Source organism: Trifolium pratense, linkage group LG2 (genome assembly GCF_020283565.1).
Source record: "Trifolium pratense cultivar HEN17-A07 linkage group LG2, ARS_RC_1.1, whole genome shotgun sequence".
Lineage (NCBI taxonomy): Eukaryota > Viridiplantae > Streptophyta > Magnoliopsida > Fabales > Fabaceae > Trifolium > Trifolium pratense.
In genome coordinates, this window is record NC_060060.1 from 50,726,298 (window position 1) to 50,741,403 (window position 15,106).

Genomic DNA, 15,106 nt, shown 5'->3' on the forward strand with positions numbered 1-15,106 from the left:
GGAGGTTAGGTACGATTAAAGATTCAACCTTAAGCTTTTAAGTACGGGTTGTGATCGTTTGTGTCTTGAAGGGTGACTTCACAATTGGTTTGTTACTGAGTTTAAATCACAGGTTGTGTGATTGAGAGGAAGTGAGAGGGGTCTCATATCTAGGAGTTCCTAGGTAGAAGTTGCATTGAGTAGTGATTAAGTGAGGAGTTGTAAACGGGGGAGTTTAGCTCTGAATTAATACTACTGATAGTGAATTTCCTTCCTGGATTGGTATCCCCCAGATTAGGTGTGTTTACACTGAATTGGGTTAACAAACCTACTGTGTTCTTTATCATTCTGCACTTTATTACTCTGTTCGTTCTACTCTGTTTTGTCTGCTGTGAGATACAGACAACTGCTGTAACATCTGTTATTGCACTTGTCGACTACGTGTCAGGAATTTCAATTGGCATCAGAGCAGGCACCCTGTTCTGTTTTGGGTGAGCTCCAGGGAAGATATTTCTGGAAATATGGACAAGGACGGAGGAATTGTGAGCAGGCCACCCCTGCTGACTGGTACCAACTATGACAATTGGAAGCCACATATGATAGCTTTCCTAAAATCAATTGATAGTAGGACTTGGAAAGCCATACTAACAGGATGGGATCATCCCAAGATAAAGGATGCTAATGGAGCTGATAGAGAGGAATTAAAACCAGAAGAAACTTGGACTACTGCAGAAGATACAGCAGCTCTCGGAAATTCTAAAGCCTTGAATGCCCTGTTCAATGGAGTTGATCAACATATGTTCAAGCTAATCAAAAAGTGTACTGAGGCAAAGAAGGCTTGGAATATTTTGAAAACCACCTATGAAGGGACTGCCAAAGTAAAAATCTCCAAACTGCAGATGTTAACCAGAAAATTTGAGAATCTCTCAATGAAGGAAGATGAGAGTGTTCATGATTTCTATATGACAGTAATGGAATATGCCAATGACTTTGACATGCTAGGAGAAAAACTAGACGATGAAAAGCTAGTAAGGAAGATTCTTAGATCACTCACTAAGAAGTTTGATATGAAAGTTACTGCTATAGAAGAAGCTCAAGACATCTCAAGTATGAAGGTTGATGAACTGCTGGGATCACTACAGACCTATGATACATCAATCAATGAAAGGTTAGAAAAGAAGAATAAAAGCATTGCTTTTATGTCTAATACTGATGAAGAAGAGATGGATATTGATGTAGACTCCACTGAGAGCATATCTGAAGCTATTGTTCTACTTGGAAGACAATTCAATAAAGTTCTAAAGAAGATGGACAGGAGGCCAAAACCAAATGGTAAAGGTTTTACTCAAGATACCAGAAAGGGTTCAGGAATTCCTAGAAGGCCAAAGACTGATGACAAGCCTAGTCAAAACAAAGGGATTCAGTGCCATGAATGTGAAGGCTATGGTCATGTACGAGCATAGTGTCCCACATACTTGAAAAACCAAAAGAAAAGCCTGACTGCCTCCTGGTCAGATGATGAATTGTCAGACAACGAAGTAAGTGAAGCAGCTAAGCAGATTACAACTCTAACTGGAATATGTGCATCTGAGACAGATTCCTGCGAAGAAGAACTAACCTATGATGAATTAGCTGACTCCTACAGAGAGCTATGCTTGAAAAGTGAAGAAGTGTGCAGAACCCTTGAGAAACAAAAAGAAACCATCTCCAAACTTCAGACAGAGAAGCGTGACAACATATCAAAAATAAATGCACTACAGGAGAAGGTAAATTATCTTACCTCTGATCTTGAAGAAGCTAAAGATGTGATAGACAAACTAAACACAGACAATTCAAGATTAAGAAAGTTTTCTGATATGCTATATAAAGACGATAATCACATAGAAGGTCTTCACAAAGCAGATGAAAGGTTAGAAGAGATTCTGGAGAAAAATGTGTTAAAACCTAGACACATTGGTCTGAGCTATGAGAAAGTCAACAAGCTTAAAGGATATGATCCCAATCTCATGTATACCCAGCCAAAAGGTACGCAGACTGCAAAAATATTTAAGCAAAAGTTCTCCCATTCCAAGCAGCATCAGGGAAACAGATCTAGAGGAAAAACTCATCATTGGGTATGTCACTATTGTGGTAGAAGAGGTCACATCAGACCATTCTGTTATAAGCTGTATGGATATCCTGAAAGAAAGTCTCAACCAAGACCTGTACCTATTCAAAAGAAAGAATGGAAGCCTAAGAGTGAAGATGCTGAGGTAATACCAAAGAAAAATGAAGTCTGTCAAATAGCTCATATCTCACTTAGAGTCTCATCCAAAGAAGATTGGTATTTTGATAGTGGGTGCTCTAGGCACATGACTGGTGCTGATAAAATGCTGGCAAATATAAGATCTTACTCAACCAGCTACGTAACGTTTGGTGATGGAGCAAAGGGGGAAATTGTTGGTATAGGAAAGTTAATCAATAAAGACTTACCTAAACTGGACAATGTTTTGCTTGTGAAAGGGTTGACAGCAAATCTCATCAGTATTAGCCAGCTATGTGATCAAGGAATGAAGGTCAACTTCACTCAATCTGAGTGCTTAGTCACTGATGATAGAGGTGATCTAGTAATGAGAGGTTCAAGGTCAAAGGACAACTGTTACCTTTGGGTACCACAAGAAGAAACCAATCTATCCACCTGTCTCATAACTAAAGAAGATGAAGTTAAGTTATGGCACCAAAAATTGGGACATCTGAACCTAAGAAGCATGAAAAAGGCCATATCAGAAGAAGCTATCAGAGGGATACCAAAGCTCAATATTGGAGAAGGCAACATCTGTGGTGACTGTCAAATTGGTAAACAGACTAAAGTGCCACACCAGAAGCTGCAGCACCTGACTACAACCAGAGTCTTTGAACTTCTACACATGGATCTCATGGGTCCAATATAGGTTGAAAGTCTAGGAGGAAAGAGGTACGCCTATGTTGTGGTTGATGATTTCTCAAGATACACATGGATAAACTTCATTAGAGAAAAATCTGAAACTTTTGACGTGTTCAAAGATCTATGTACTCAACTACAAAGAGAAAAAGACAATGTTGTTCTGAGGATTAGGAGTGACCATAGAAAGGAATTTGAAAACTCAAAGTTCTCAGATTTCTGTGCATCTGGAGGAATTGTTCATGAATTTTCTTCCCCTATAACACCCCAACAAAATGGTGTTGCTGAGAGGAAAAATAGAACTTTGCAAGAATCAGCCAGAGTGATGCTACACGCTAAGAAACTTCCTTATATGTTTTGGGCAGAGGCCATGAGTACTGCTTGTTACATCCATAACATAGTGACACTAAGGGCTAATACAACTACTACTCTGTATGAACTATGAAAAGGGAAGAAACCTACTATCAAGCACTTCCATGTGTTTGGAAGCAAATGCTACATCTTGGCAGATAGAGAACCAAGAAGGAAGTTGGATCCTAAGAGCGAGGAAGGAATTTTCTTAGGTTATGCAACAAATAGCAAAGCCTATAGAGTGTATAACTCCAGAACTAAAACTATGATGGAATCTATTAATGTGGTTGTAGATGATTCAACAGAAGACAAAACGACAGATGTGGCAGATGATGCTATAGCATATGACTTACCAAGTGTTGAGACTGTAGAAGTAAAAGAATCAGAATCAGATACTGAAGCTTCTATTCCAGAACCAACTAAAACACCAAAGAAAGGTCCTTCAATCAGAATTCAGAAGAATCATCCTATAGATCTAATTATTGGTAATCCAGATCAAGGAATAGCTACTAGAAGGACAAATGATGTTATAACTAATTCTTGCTTTGTGTCAAAGGTAGAACCCAAAAATGTGAAGGAAGCTCTGACTGATGAATATTGGATTAATGCTATGCAAGAAGAGTTGGGACAGTTCAAAAGGAATGAAGTTTGGGACTTGGTGCCTAGACCAGAGAATGCTAATGTGATTGGTACAAAGTGGGTTTTCAAGAACAAGTCTGATGAAAAAGGAAATATTACTAGAAACAAGGCCAGACTTGTTGCTCAAGGATATGCTCAGATTGAAGGAATAGACTTTGATGAGACATTTGCTCCAGTTGCTCGTCTTGAATCCATAAGGCTGCTACTAGGAGTTGCTTGTATTCTAAAGTTCAAACTGTTTCAAATGGATGTGAAAAATGCCTTTCTGAATGGGTACTTAAATGAAGAAGTCTATGTGGAGCAACCCAAAGGATTTGTGGATCCTAATCTTCCAAATCATGTGTACAAATTGAAAAAGGCTTTATATGGCTTGAAGCAAGCCCCTAGAGCTTGGTACGAAAGGCTTACTGACTTTCTTGTCAAGAATGGTTACAGAAAGGGAGGGAATGATAAGACTCTCTTTGTAAAAGAAGAAGGAAAGAAGCTTATGATTGCTCAGATTTATGTAGATGATATAGTTTTTGGAGGAATGTCTGACCAGATGGTGCAGCACTTCATACAGCAGATGTACTCAGAGTTTGAGATGAGTCTAGTTGGTGAGTTAACCTTCTTTCTTGGTTTACAAGTTAAGCAGATGAAAGACTTAATCTTTATCTCTCAGAGTAAGTATGCCAAAAACATCGTCAAGAAATTTGGTATGAAAAGCTCCAGTCATAAAAGAACTCCTGCAGCTACACATCTAAAACTAACTAAAGATGAAGCAGGTGTAGATGTGGATCAAAGCATGTATAGAAGCATGATAGGAAGTCTTCTATATCTCACTGCAAGCAGGCCAGATATTGCTTTTGCAGTTGGTGTTTGTGCTAGATATCAAGCTGCTCCAAAGATGAGCCATCTAACTCAAGTGAAGAGGATTCTCAAATATGTAAGTGGAACTTGTGATTATGGTATGATGTATTCTCATGGTGAAGGTTTTATGCTAGTAGGCTATTGTGATGCTGATTGGGTAGGTAGTGCTGATGATAGAAAAAGCACTTCTGGAGGTTGTTTCTTCCATGGAAATAATTTGATTTCATGGTTTAGCAAGAAACAAAATAGTGTATCTCTCTCTACTACTGAAGCAGAGTATATTGCAGCTGGAAATAGTTGTTCTCAATTGCTATGGATGAAGCAAATGTTGAGTGAATATAATGTTGAGCAAGATGTCATGACACTATATTGTGACAATTTGAGCGCCATCAACATTTCAAAAAATCCAGTTCAACATAGTAGAACAAAGCATATTGATATCAGACATCATTTTATTAGAGAACTTGTGGAAGATCGAATTGTGAATCTGGAACATGTTGCCACTGAGAATCAACTGGCAGATATCTTTACTAAGGCATTAGATGCAGTTCAGTTTGAAAATTTAAGAGGCAAACTTGGGATTTGCCTATTTGAGGAATTATAGCAATTACTGCATGTGTGGCGTGCATCAATTACTTCCTTTTGTCTACATTTAGTAATGCACGTTGTAATGGGTAATGTTGAAACATCTGAAGACTTGGGAAGAATTTTGTGTTTGTTGATTATAAGAAGGGTGTTTCTTGTGGTGAGAAAGTGTTTGGCAGAGGACAATGCGTGGAGTTCTCCCCTGATGAGTTTCACAAAGTCTAAGGATTATGATAATGTTAAGAATTTTGGGAATCTTAATGAAGAAACTGTTAAAGATTCTGAAACCTTAGGTTTAGAAAACAATATGACTACTGGAATTTTGGAGAAAACTGTTATACGCGAGTCTCCAGATATTGTGATCATTCCTCATGAGGAGAAAGCTGCAGAAACAACTACAACTGGTAATGTTTCTAATGGTGACACTGTTGTGGTCTCTCAATCTGATGAAACTTTGAAGAATGTGTCTGAATATTGTGAATCTGCTGAGGAGAACAACAAAGCAGATCTGAATTTGATTGATGTAGACAATCTCAACTATAGAGAAAGTCATGATGAGAAGACTCTTGCTCCTATTGCTAAGAGATTGAGAAGTAATTATGGTAAGGGTATTGCTACAAGTAGTCAGAAAACTAATACATCAAGCAAGGTAAAGAAAACTTCAAACCCTGCTAAGAAACCTGCTAATTTTGGACCCCCTAGAAGTGCTAGTAAGGTCAATGTATCATTTGCTAAAGGGAAGAAGAGTTCAAAAAGAAAAGAACCACTATCCAGTGATTCTGAATTTAAAGAAGAAGCTGTAAAAGTCACAACTGGTGGCTCATCTAGGAAGACTGTGAAGGGAGAGAAAGTGCCTTTGAATGTTTACTTTGCTCCTCTGGACAATATATCCTTTCACTTTGAAGATGGTTCATCCAAAGTGGAGATTTAAAAGGCTGTCACTTGAAAGAAACTTAAGCTCTGATCTTATGAAACACAAAGAGCTTATGGAATTTTTTGAAGCTGCTGGGCTGTTGAAAACTGTTAAGGACTTAGGGAGCTGTTATGAAAAACTTGTTAAAGAATTTTTTATCAACATTGGTGAAGATTGTTATGATTCAGAGAACCCTGAGTATAGGAAGGTATGTGTCAGAGGAAGATGCACTGAGTTCTCCCCTGCTATTGTGAATGATCTTCTTGATAGAAGTACAAATGGTGTACATAAGATGAAAGTATCTAATGATGAAATTTTCCAAACTTTCACCAACAATCAAGTGAGGAAATGGCCAGGAAAAACTGTCTCTGCAAAACTCATTGCCAAGAATGCTCTGCTGAACAAGATTGATGTTACCAATTGTGTGCATACCAGTCATACTTCTGAGGTATCTATAGATATATGCACTCCTGCTGATGTGCCCTGTGCTAGAGAGGCAGATCTGTCTTTTGACTACAGGCTGTTTGAAGGGTCAACCAGTAAAGCCCTTGAAGAAAGGAAGCCATCTGTTGATTGTGTGATTCAGACCTTGCAGGCTGAAGTTGATGAGGAAGGAGGAATGAAAGATGATGGTGTGGATGTGCAATAGGGAAGGCTCTGATGAAAGTGCCTCTATCTGATTCCATGATCTATTATGTATGGGCTAGGCCCTGATTTTTTGAGCACCTACGTGTGCCACTGGTTTGTAACTTGCACAATATGCTCTGATGACTTCAGGTTTTATGTGCTCTGACTTTATTGTCAAGATTTTGAGCTAAAAAGGGGGAGTAATAATCTCTGATATGCATGATGTGAAGACAGATGCTACAACATCTGGCATATTATGATGATGCATGACTTTAGGGGGAGTGTTGCATGAAGTGAGGGAGAGTAGAATTTATTTTTTTGCTACTCTAGTCATATGCAAGTTGAGTGCAAGTTATGTTCTATCCGCTGTCGCATGCCTCTGATTTTACTTAGGAATAACGTTGCAAAGGTTTTTACTTTTCTTCTTAGTTGTGTGTTCAAGTTGACTCAAGTTGACTTGAAGGAAAGAGTTCTCTATATCTCTCCACAAAGATTGGTCTAAGATTGTTTTAGCCAAAATTTGCCAAAGGGGGAGATTGTTGGGTTTTGAAGATTGGCTACAATTTTGCAAAAACATCATAAGCCGACTGTTGTACCTAAATGCTACAGAATGCCTGTACAGCATGTGTTCCCAGGAAAACAGAATGCGCTATAATTACGTTTGCATATCTAGTGAAGATTTGATCTACAAATATGATAGTGCTTATCCAGTAAGCCAAAACGCGTTTGTTACGAAAAGATACTAAGAAGGCGGTTTGTTTTATTTGTTACAAAAATATATTTCAATATTTTTGTTTCAAATTTTTTTATTGAAGAAATATATATTTTGGAGTAAATATTTTTTCAAAAATATATTTTTGGGATTGAAGAGTTTGTTGAAGATTTATTTTTCCAACAAATCTTGCGAGCTGTCAATAAAGATTAGATCAAACAATTCTGAAGATTTATCTTGAAGAAACAAGATTATTGAAAACTATAAATACATAGGCTTGAACAACGTATAACTTACGAATTCCAAAGAGTACTTTACAAAGTGTGAGTTTTAGCTTTTAGAGTGTTTTAATTGTGAGCCTTTCTTGTATCACATTGATGCAAGCTTAGGACTGTGTTTAAGTTGTAAGTTGTGTACTTACTCCGAAGCTTTTAAGCAAGGAGGTTAGGTACGATTAAAGATTCAACCTTAAGCTTTTAAGTACGGGTTGTGATCGTTTGTGTCTTGAAGGGTGACTTCACAATTGGTTTGATACTGAGTTTAAATCACAGGTTGTGTGATTGAGAGGAAGTGAGAGGGGTCTCATATCTAGGAGTTCCTAGGTACAAGTTGCATTGGGTAGTGATTAAGTGAGGAGTTGTAAACGGGGGAGTTTAGCTCTGAATTAATACTACTGATAGTGGATTTCCTTCCTGGATTGGTATCCCCCAGATTAGGTGTGTTTACACTGAACTGAGTTAACAAACCTACTGTGTTCTTTATCATTCTGCACTTTATTACTCTGTTCGTTCTACTCTGTTTTGTCTGCTTTGAGATACAGACAACTGCTGTAACATCTGTTATAGCACTTGTCCACTACATGCCAGGAATTTCATAAACAAAAAAAAAAATATATATCTTAAAGCTCCATTGAAAATGTATCTATATAAATTAGGGAGCTTCTATGGTGTAGTACCTTTTTGGACTGTTTTGATGCAGTCCATTTTTTTGACCAATAGAATTCAATTTAATTCCCACATCAATGCAAGTCTATGGTGAGCCTTATGAAACTTTTACTTATTGCATATAAGTTCTTTTATTAGTTTTTTTTTTTGACAAAAAATCCTTTTATTAGTTAAAATTATTTAATAATTAAAACTTATTTTTTTTCATTTGGATTTTGAAATTCCTGGCACACAGTGGACAGGTGTTGCTCAAGGTGTAGCAACACTTGTCTGTTGTAGACAGATGTTGTTACTGGTGCGCCAACACTTGTCTATAAACAGAGCAAATAACATAAAACAATACAAACAGTAAAGTAAATAACACACAAGAGTTGTTAACCCAGTTCAGCCTAAAGCCTACTCTGGGGGATACCAATCCAGGAATGAAGTCCACTATCAGCAGTATTACTTCGAAGCTAAACTCACCCGTTTACAACTTCTCACTTAATCACTACCCAATGACCCTTCTACCTAGGAACTCCTAGATATGAGACCCCGTCCCAATTCCCACCTTAGCAACACAGACAGCGCTGCTATTCAACTCAGACGATTACAACGATTGGAGACACACTCCTAAAAACTAGGATTCACTCTTGCTTAAAAGCTTGCGAGTAAACCACACAACACAATAGAACAATCTCCGTACTTCAAAGCTTAGGAGAAGTTCACACTTACAACTCAATAACACTCAGGTCCTAAGCTTGCATCAATGAGACACAAGAAAGGCTCACAATTAACACTCTAAAATCCCTAAAAACACACGCTTTGTAAGACTCGATTTTAGATGCTTGAAACCATATGCTTGCCTTCGTATTTATAGTAGTAGAATGACTTGGGCTTCAAGACAAAATTAGGGCTTCTAGAATTGCGGCAGCAGTGATATATTTTTGAAAATAATAGTTATATTTTTGAAACCGCAAAAATATATTTTCCAAAAATATAATTCTTTTGGAAAATAAAACTAGGGTTTAGCTGCCTTCTGAATCACATTAAACACGTGCGCCTTCTTCTGCAAGATACCTTGAACAAATTCTTCAAACAGATCTTCAAAAGATTGAGTAGAAAATAATAACATCCAGCTGGCGCGCGCAGAACAGAGTCAGGTGTTGTTCCAAAGTGTCACAACATTTGTCACAACACTTGGGGTCAGCACACTTGTCTCAACACTTGGCTGAAATATGTTTTTGCAAAATATAGCCAACTTACAAAAACCCAACAATCTCCCCCTTTGGCAAATTTTGGCTAAAACAATATTAGACCAGTATATAGAGAGATATAGTATTACCTTTCCTTCGAGTCAACATGATCACACAACTAGGAAAGAAAGTAACACATAATAAAACTACTTCCAAGATAGTCAAGTAGCATCAGAGGCAATGCAACAGCGGAATAAAAACATCTAGCCTCATGGAACAACACAAGGGAGAAATAAACTCCCAATAGTAGATGCTTAGAAGTAGGAGAAATAAACTCCTAATAGTTTAAGGCGCATCCATACATCATAAGAACAACAGGAAAAATAAATTCCCATAAAACATCTGAGAAAAATAAATTCTCAGTCATAAGAGATAGTGGACTCAATAGTCAGGTGCCATAACATTTGGCACAACATTCATCGTCAAATACATTCAGGCGATCAAGAGTTAATATCGCTCACACTCCCCCTGAATTCATGCATACACTCATCAGATAGAGAAAGAATATTCACTACTCCCCCTCAGTACATGCATATTACTCACACTCCCCCTCAATACGAGCATACGAACACTAGCACAAAAACAGTCACCAGATGTGGGAACATCTGTCGTCACACTTGTCACACACACACACTACTCCCCCTTTTTAGCCACAATTTAGACAAACATCATGAATAGGAAATCATAGTGTACCAGAGCATAGAGAATATCAGTGTGCAGTTATTACAGACCATAGAGCACGCACAGGTGCTAGAAATTCAGGGCCTTGCCCAAAGAAAGTAACAACAAGGAAAAACAACAAAAGGTCATCAGAAACAAATATAAGGAAACATCAGCAATCATATTGAAGAACTTTCATCAGAGTCCTCCATCACATCCTCAGAACCATCCTCAGACTCACTAGCCTCTTCTCCTTCTTGTCCATCTAGTTCACCCTCAGCCATATCAGCAGCTTCCTCAGCCTTGAGTGCATCAATCACACGATCTATTTTCAGCTTCCTGGCCTCAAGAGCTCTGCTGGTCTCAGTCAAGTCTGCAATCATCTGCTTCCTTGAAAGTATACTACCCTGGGCAGATGTGCCAACACCTGCTGCAGCATTTGTCCCATCCAGCAGCCTCTGCTCAATCACCAACACCCCTTTCCTTTTACAAGGAACATCAGTACTCCTTAGTATATCTGGGTGTTGCTCAAGAATTATATTGCATAGCAGAGTAGGGAGAGCAACTGGCTTCTCAACAGCATAAGTCAGGGCATGGCTTAAAGTTTCTTGAAAGAAATAAGCTCCATAGTCAAAATTGGCCTTGGTACCCACAGCATAGATGAACTTACCCAATCCTCTTGCTACATCACCTGAGTGGGTTGTAGGCACCTAATTATGTGCAGCAATCCTATTTAGAACAGCATAGAATGGTGAGAGGGAAGTTGCAGACAGTTTTGCCTTACTTGGCCACACTTTAATTTTTCCACCAGTGAGGACCTTGCAGATTTCATTATCTGTGGCTTTTAGAGGAGCCACTTCATCAGAACTTCTTTGTAGATATTGATTAATCACAATTGGTGAGAAATTCACACACTTTCCACGTACAAATACCTGCCTGTACTCAGGACTTGCTGGGTCATTACAGTTTGCAGCCACATTAATCAAAAATTCCTTGACAAGCCTGTCATAGCACTTGTCCAGACCAACCACTGTTTTCATCAAACCTGCATACTCAAGAGCTTCAACAACAAGAGGACATTCAAGAATATCATTCTTTAAATTCCTTTCCAGAGCTAACCTCCTGTGGTATACAAACTTCCATCTTGCAGACCCATTTTCCAGATGGAATGAAACATTATCCAAAGGAGCATAGGGAACAGTTTGAGGGATCTTCTTCCTTCCTATACTCTTCCTGGATGTGCTGCCAGATGCAGCAACATCTGTCTCTGGCTCAAACTCAGAATCACTTGTTGGTGGAGCTTTCCTTTTTCTAGTCTCAGTTCTAGGAACCACCTTACTTACAGGTTTTGGAGGTCCATACACAGGCTTTTTACCAGTAGCTTTTCCAGCCTTAGAGGGTTTGGGTGTTTGGACAGGTGTACTAGCAGTCTCTACAGCTTTACCAGCCCTACTTCTAGTCCTCCTAGCTACACTAGCTTCAGAATGTGCAGGAATAGCCTTATCACTAACAGTAGTTTCATTAACAATTATCACCTCAGGAGTTTCATTCACAACTTTATCAGAAACAGCTTCTTTATCAGTATCCTTAGGTGGGGGACTCTCATCAGACTCAGAATAGTCCACAAGGTTCTCTTGTGCCAAAGATGTGGTAACATCTGGCACCACATTTGGCGCAGCGCCATGTGTTGCAACATTCAGCGCAACATGAGTCTCAGGAGCAGTTTTCTTGAGAGACTCATCAGCAACAGCCTCATTGGTCTCAGTGGAAGCACCAATATTAGCATCAACAACAGTAGGGGGGTTAGGAACAGTTTTCCCCAATTTTTCAGACATAGCAGGGTCCTTTAAACCTAGGGTTTCAGTAGGATTTTCAACATTAAGACCTAAATTAACAGAAGTCTTACCAGATGTGTCAACATTCTCTTCTGCAGGATTAATGACAGGTGTAGGAGCATCACTCGATGGCAGTGGATCATTATACAGTTCAGACATTGTATAGGCCCTTCTCGATTCAGTTCGCGATTTCTTGCTTTTCTTCTTCTTTTTCTTAATTGAAGTGGAGGGAGATGAAGGATTTATACTCGTTCGTGATGATTTTTCCTTCTTTGCGACTGATTTTCTCCTCATCGTTGGACTTGTGGAAGGTATGGTGTTGAGAGGAATAGCATTAATCACCATTTGTGGTGACGGAACATCTTCATTCTTCGTTGGTGAGGATTTTGCAGAATCAGACATGATTATTGAGTGAGATTTTCTAAGAAAGGTCAAGATTAAAACAGAGTTGATGAAGAAGTTGGAGAGATTTTGATCGAGAGAAGATGCAGTTCTGTTTGTGTTTGGAACGAACACAAGAAGTTGAGCAGTTGGTTGCGTGTTTTGGGAATAGAATAAATGTTGTAATGATTTCCCTTTGTAAACGTGCAGAGAGTGTAGGAGGGAAGATAAAGTAACTGTTGTACACTCTCCTTGCAATAACTGCTATTGATTTTCAAAAAGGCAAATTCCCAATTTGCCCCTCAATTTTTCAAATTGACTTGCGTCCAAAGCTTTAGTAAAAATATCTGCTAATTGTTCTTCAGATGCAATGTGCTCAAGTTTAACAATTTTTTCTTCTACAAGCTCTCTTATAAAATGATGACGTATGTCAATGTGCTTAGTCCTACTATGTTGAATAGGATTTTTAGAGATGTTTATAGCACTTAGATTGTCACAGTAAAGTGTCATGACATCTTGCTCCACACTATACTCTTTCAACATTTGTCTCATCCATAACAATTGAGAGCAACTACTCCCAGCTGCTATATATTCTGCCTCAGCTGTTGATAGAGACACGCTATTTTGCTTCTTACTAAACCAAGATACTAGATTGTTTCCCAAGAAGAAACATGCACCAGAGGTGCTCTTTCTATCATCTGCACTTCCAGCCCAATCTGCATCACAATATCCAATTAAGGTAGAATCATTACCATGAGAATATAGAATTCCATAGCCACATGTGCCATTGACATATTTGAAGATCCTCTTTACTTGAGTCAGATGACTCATCTTGGGTTCGGATTGATATCTTGCACAGACACCAACTGCAAACATAATATCAGGCCTGCTAGCTGTGAGATATAGTAAGCTCCCAATCATACTTCTATAGAGACTTTGATCCACATCAACACCTTTCTCATCTTTGGTAAGCTTCAAGTGTGTAGGTGCAGGTGTCCTTTTGTGACTACCACCTTCCATACCAAATTTCTTCACAATGTTTCTTGCATATTTTTCTTGAGAGATAAATATGGTGTCTTCCATTTGTTTGACCTGAAGACCTAAAAAATAAGTTAGCTCACCTACAAGACTCATTTCAAATTCAGATTGCATTTGATGCACAAAGTGTTCCACCATTTGTCGCGACATTCCACCAAATACAATATCATCCACATATATCTGAGCTATCATTAGCTTCCCTTTCTCTTCTCTTACAAACAGGGTTTTATCATTACCACCCTTCTTGTATCCATGGCTGACAAGGAATTCAGTCAGTCTTTCATACCATGCTCTAGGGGCTTGTTTCAATCCATAGAGTGCTTTCTTTAGTTTGTAAACATGGTTAGGAAAGCTTGGATCTACAAACCCTTTTGGTTGCTCAACATATACCTCTTCATTTAGATAGCCATTTAGGAATGCACTTTTTACATCCATTTGATATAGCTTGAATTTCAAAATGCATGCCACAGCCAAGAGTAATCTTATGGACTCCAAGCGAGCAACTGGAGCAAAAGTCTCATCAAAATCTACTCCTTCTATCTGGGTGTATCCTTGTGCTACAAGTCTGGCTTTATTTCTAGTAATATCACCATTTTCATCAGTCTTGTTCTTGTACACCCACTTTGTACCAATAACATTTATACCATCTGGTCTAGGTACTAGATCCCATACCTCACTTCTTTTGAACTGAGTTAGTTCCTCCTGCATAGCATTGATCCAGTATTCATCTGTCAAAGCTTCTTTAACATTCTTTGGCTCAATCTTTGATATGAAACATGAATTGGAGATTGCTTCTTTTGATCTTCTTGTTGCAATTCCTTGATTTGGATTTCCAATGACAAGTTCCAGAGGATGATTCTTCTGTGTTCTAGTAGATGGTCCCTTGTTTGGTCTAGGAACCTCTGTAGTAGACTCAGAATGTTGATCAGGTTCAGGTTCAGTTTGATCATCATCAGGTGTTGGGACAGGTGTTATGACATCTGTCTCTTCAGCTGGATCTGCACTTGTTGTATCACTGTCATCAACAACAACATTAATTGATTCCATCATAGTTCTTGTTCTGGAGTTAAAAACCCTGTATGCTCTGCTGTTGGTTGAGTAACCTAAAAATATCCCCTCATCACTTTTGGGATCCAATTTTCTCCTAGGTTCTCTATCTGCCAAAATATAACATTTTGACCCAAACACATGGAAGTACTTCACAGTAGGCTTCCTATTCTTCCATAGTTCATACAATGTTGTAGCAGTACCTTTCTTTAATGTTACTCTATTGTGAATGTAACATGCTGTATTCATGGCTTCAGCCCAGAACTTGTAAGGAACATTTTTGGCATGCAACATTACTCTAGCAGATTCCTGTAAGGTTCTATTCTTTCTTTCAACCACACCATTTTGTTGAGGTGTAATTGGTGAAGAAAATTCATGAATTATTCCTTCA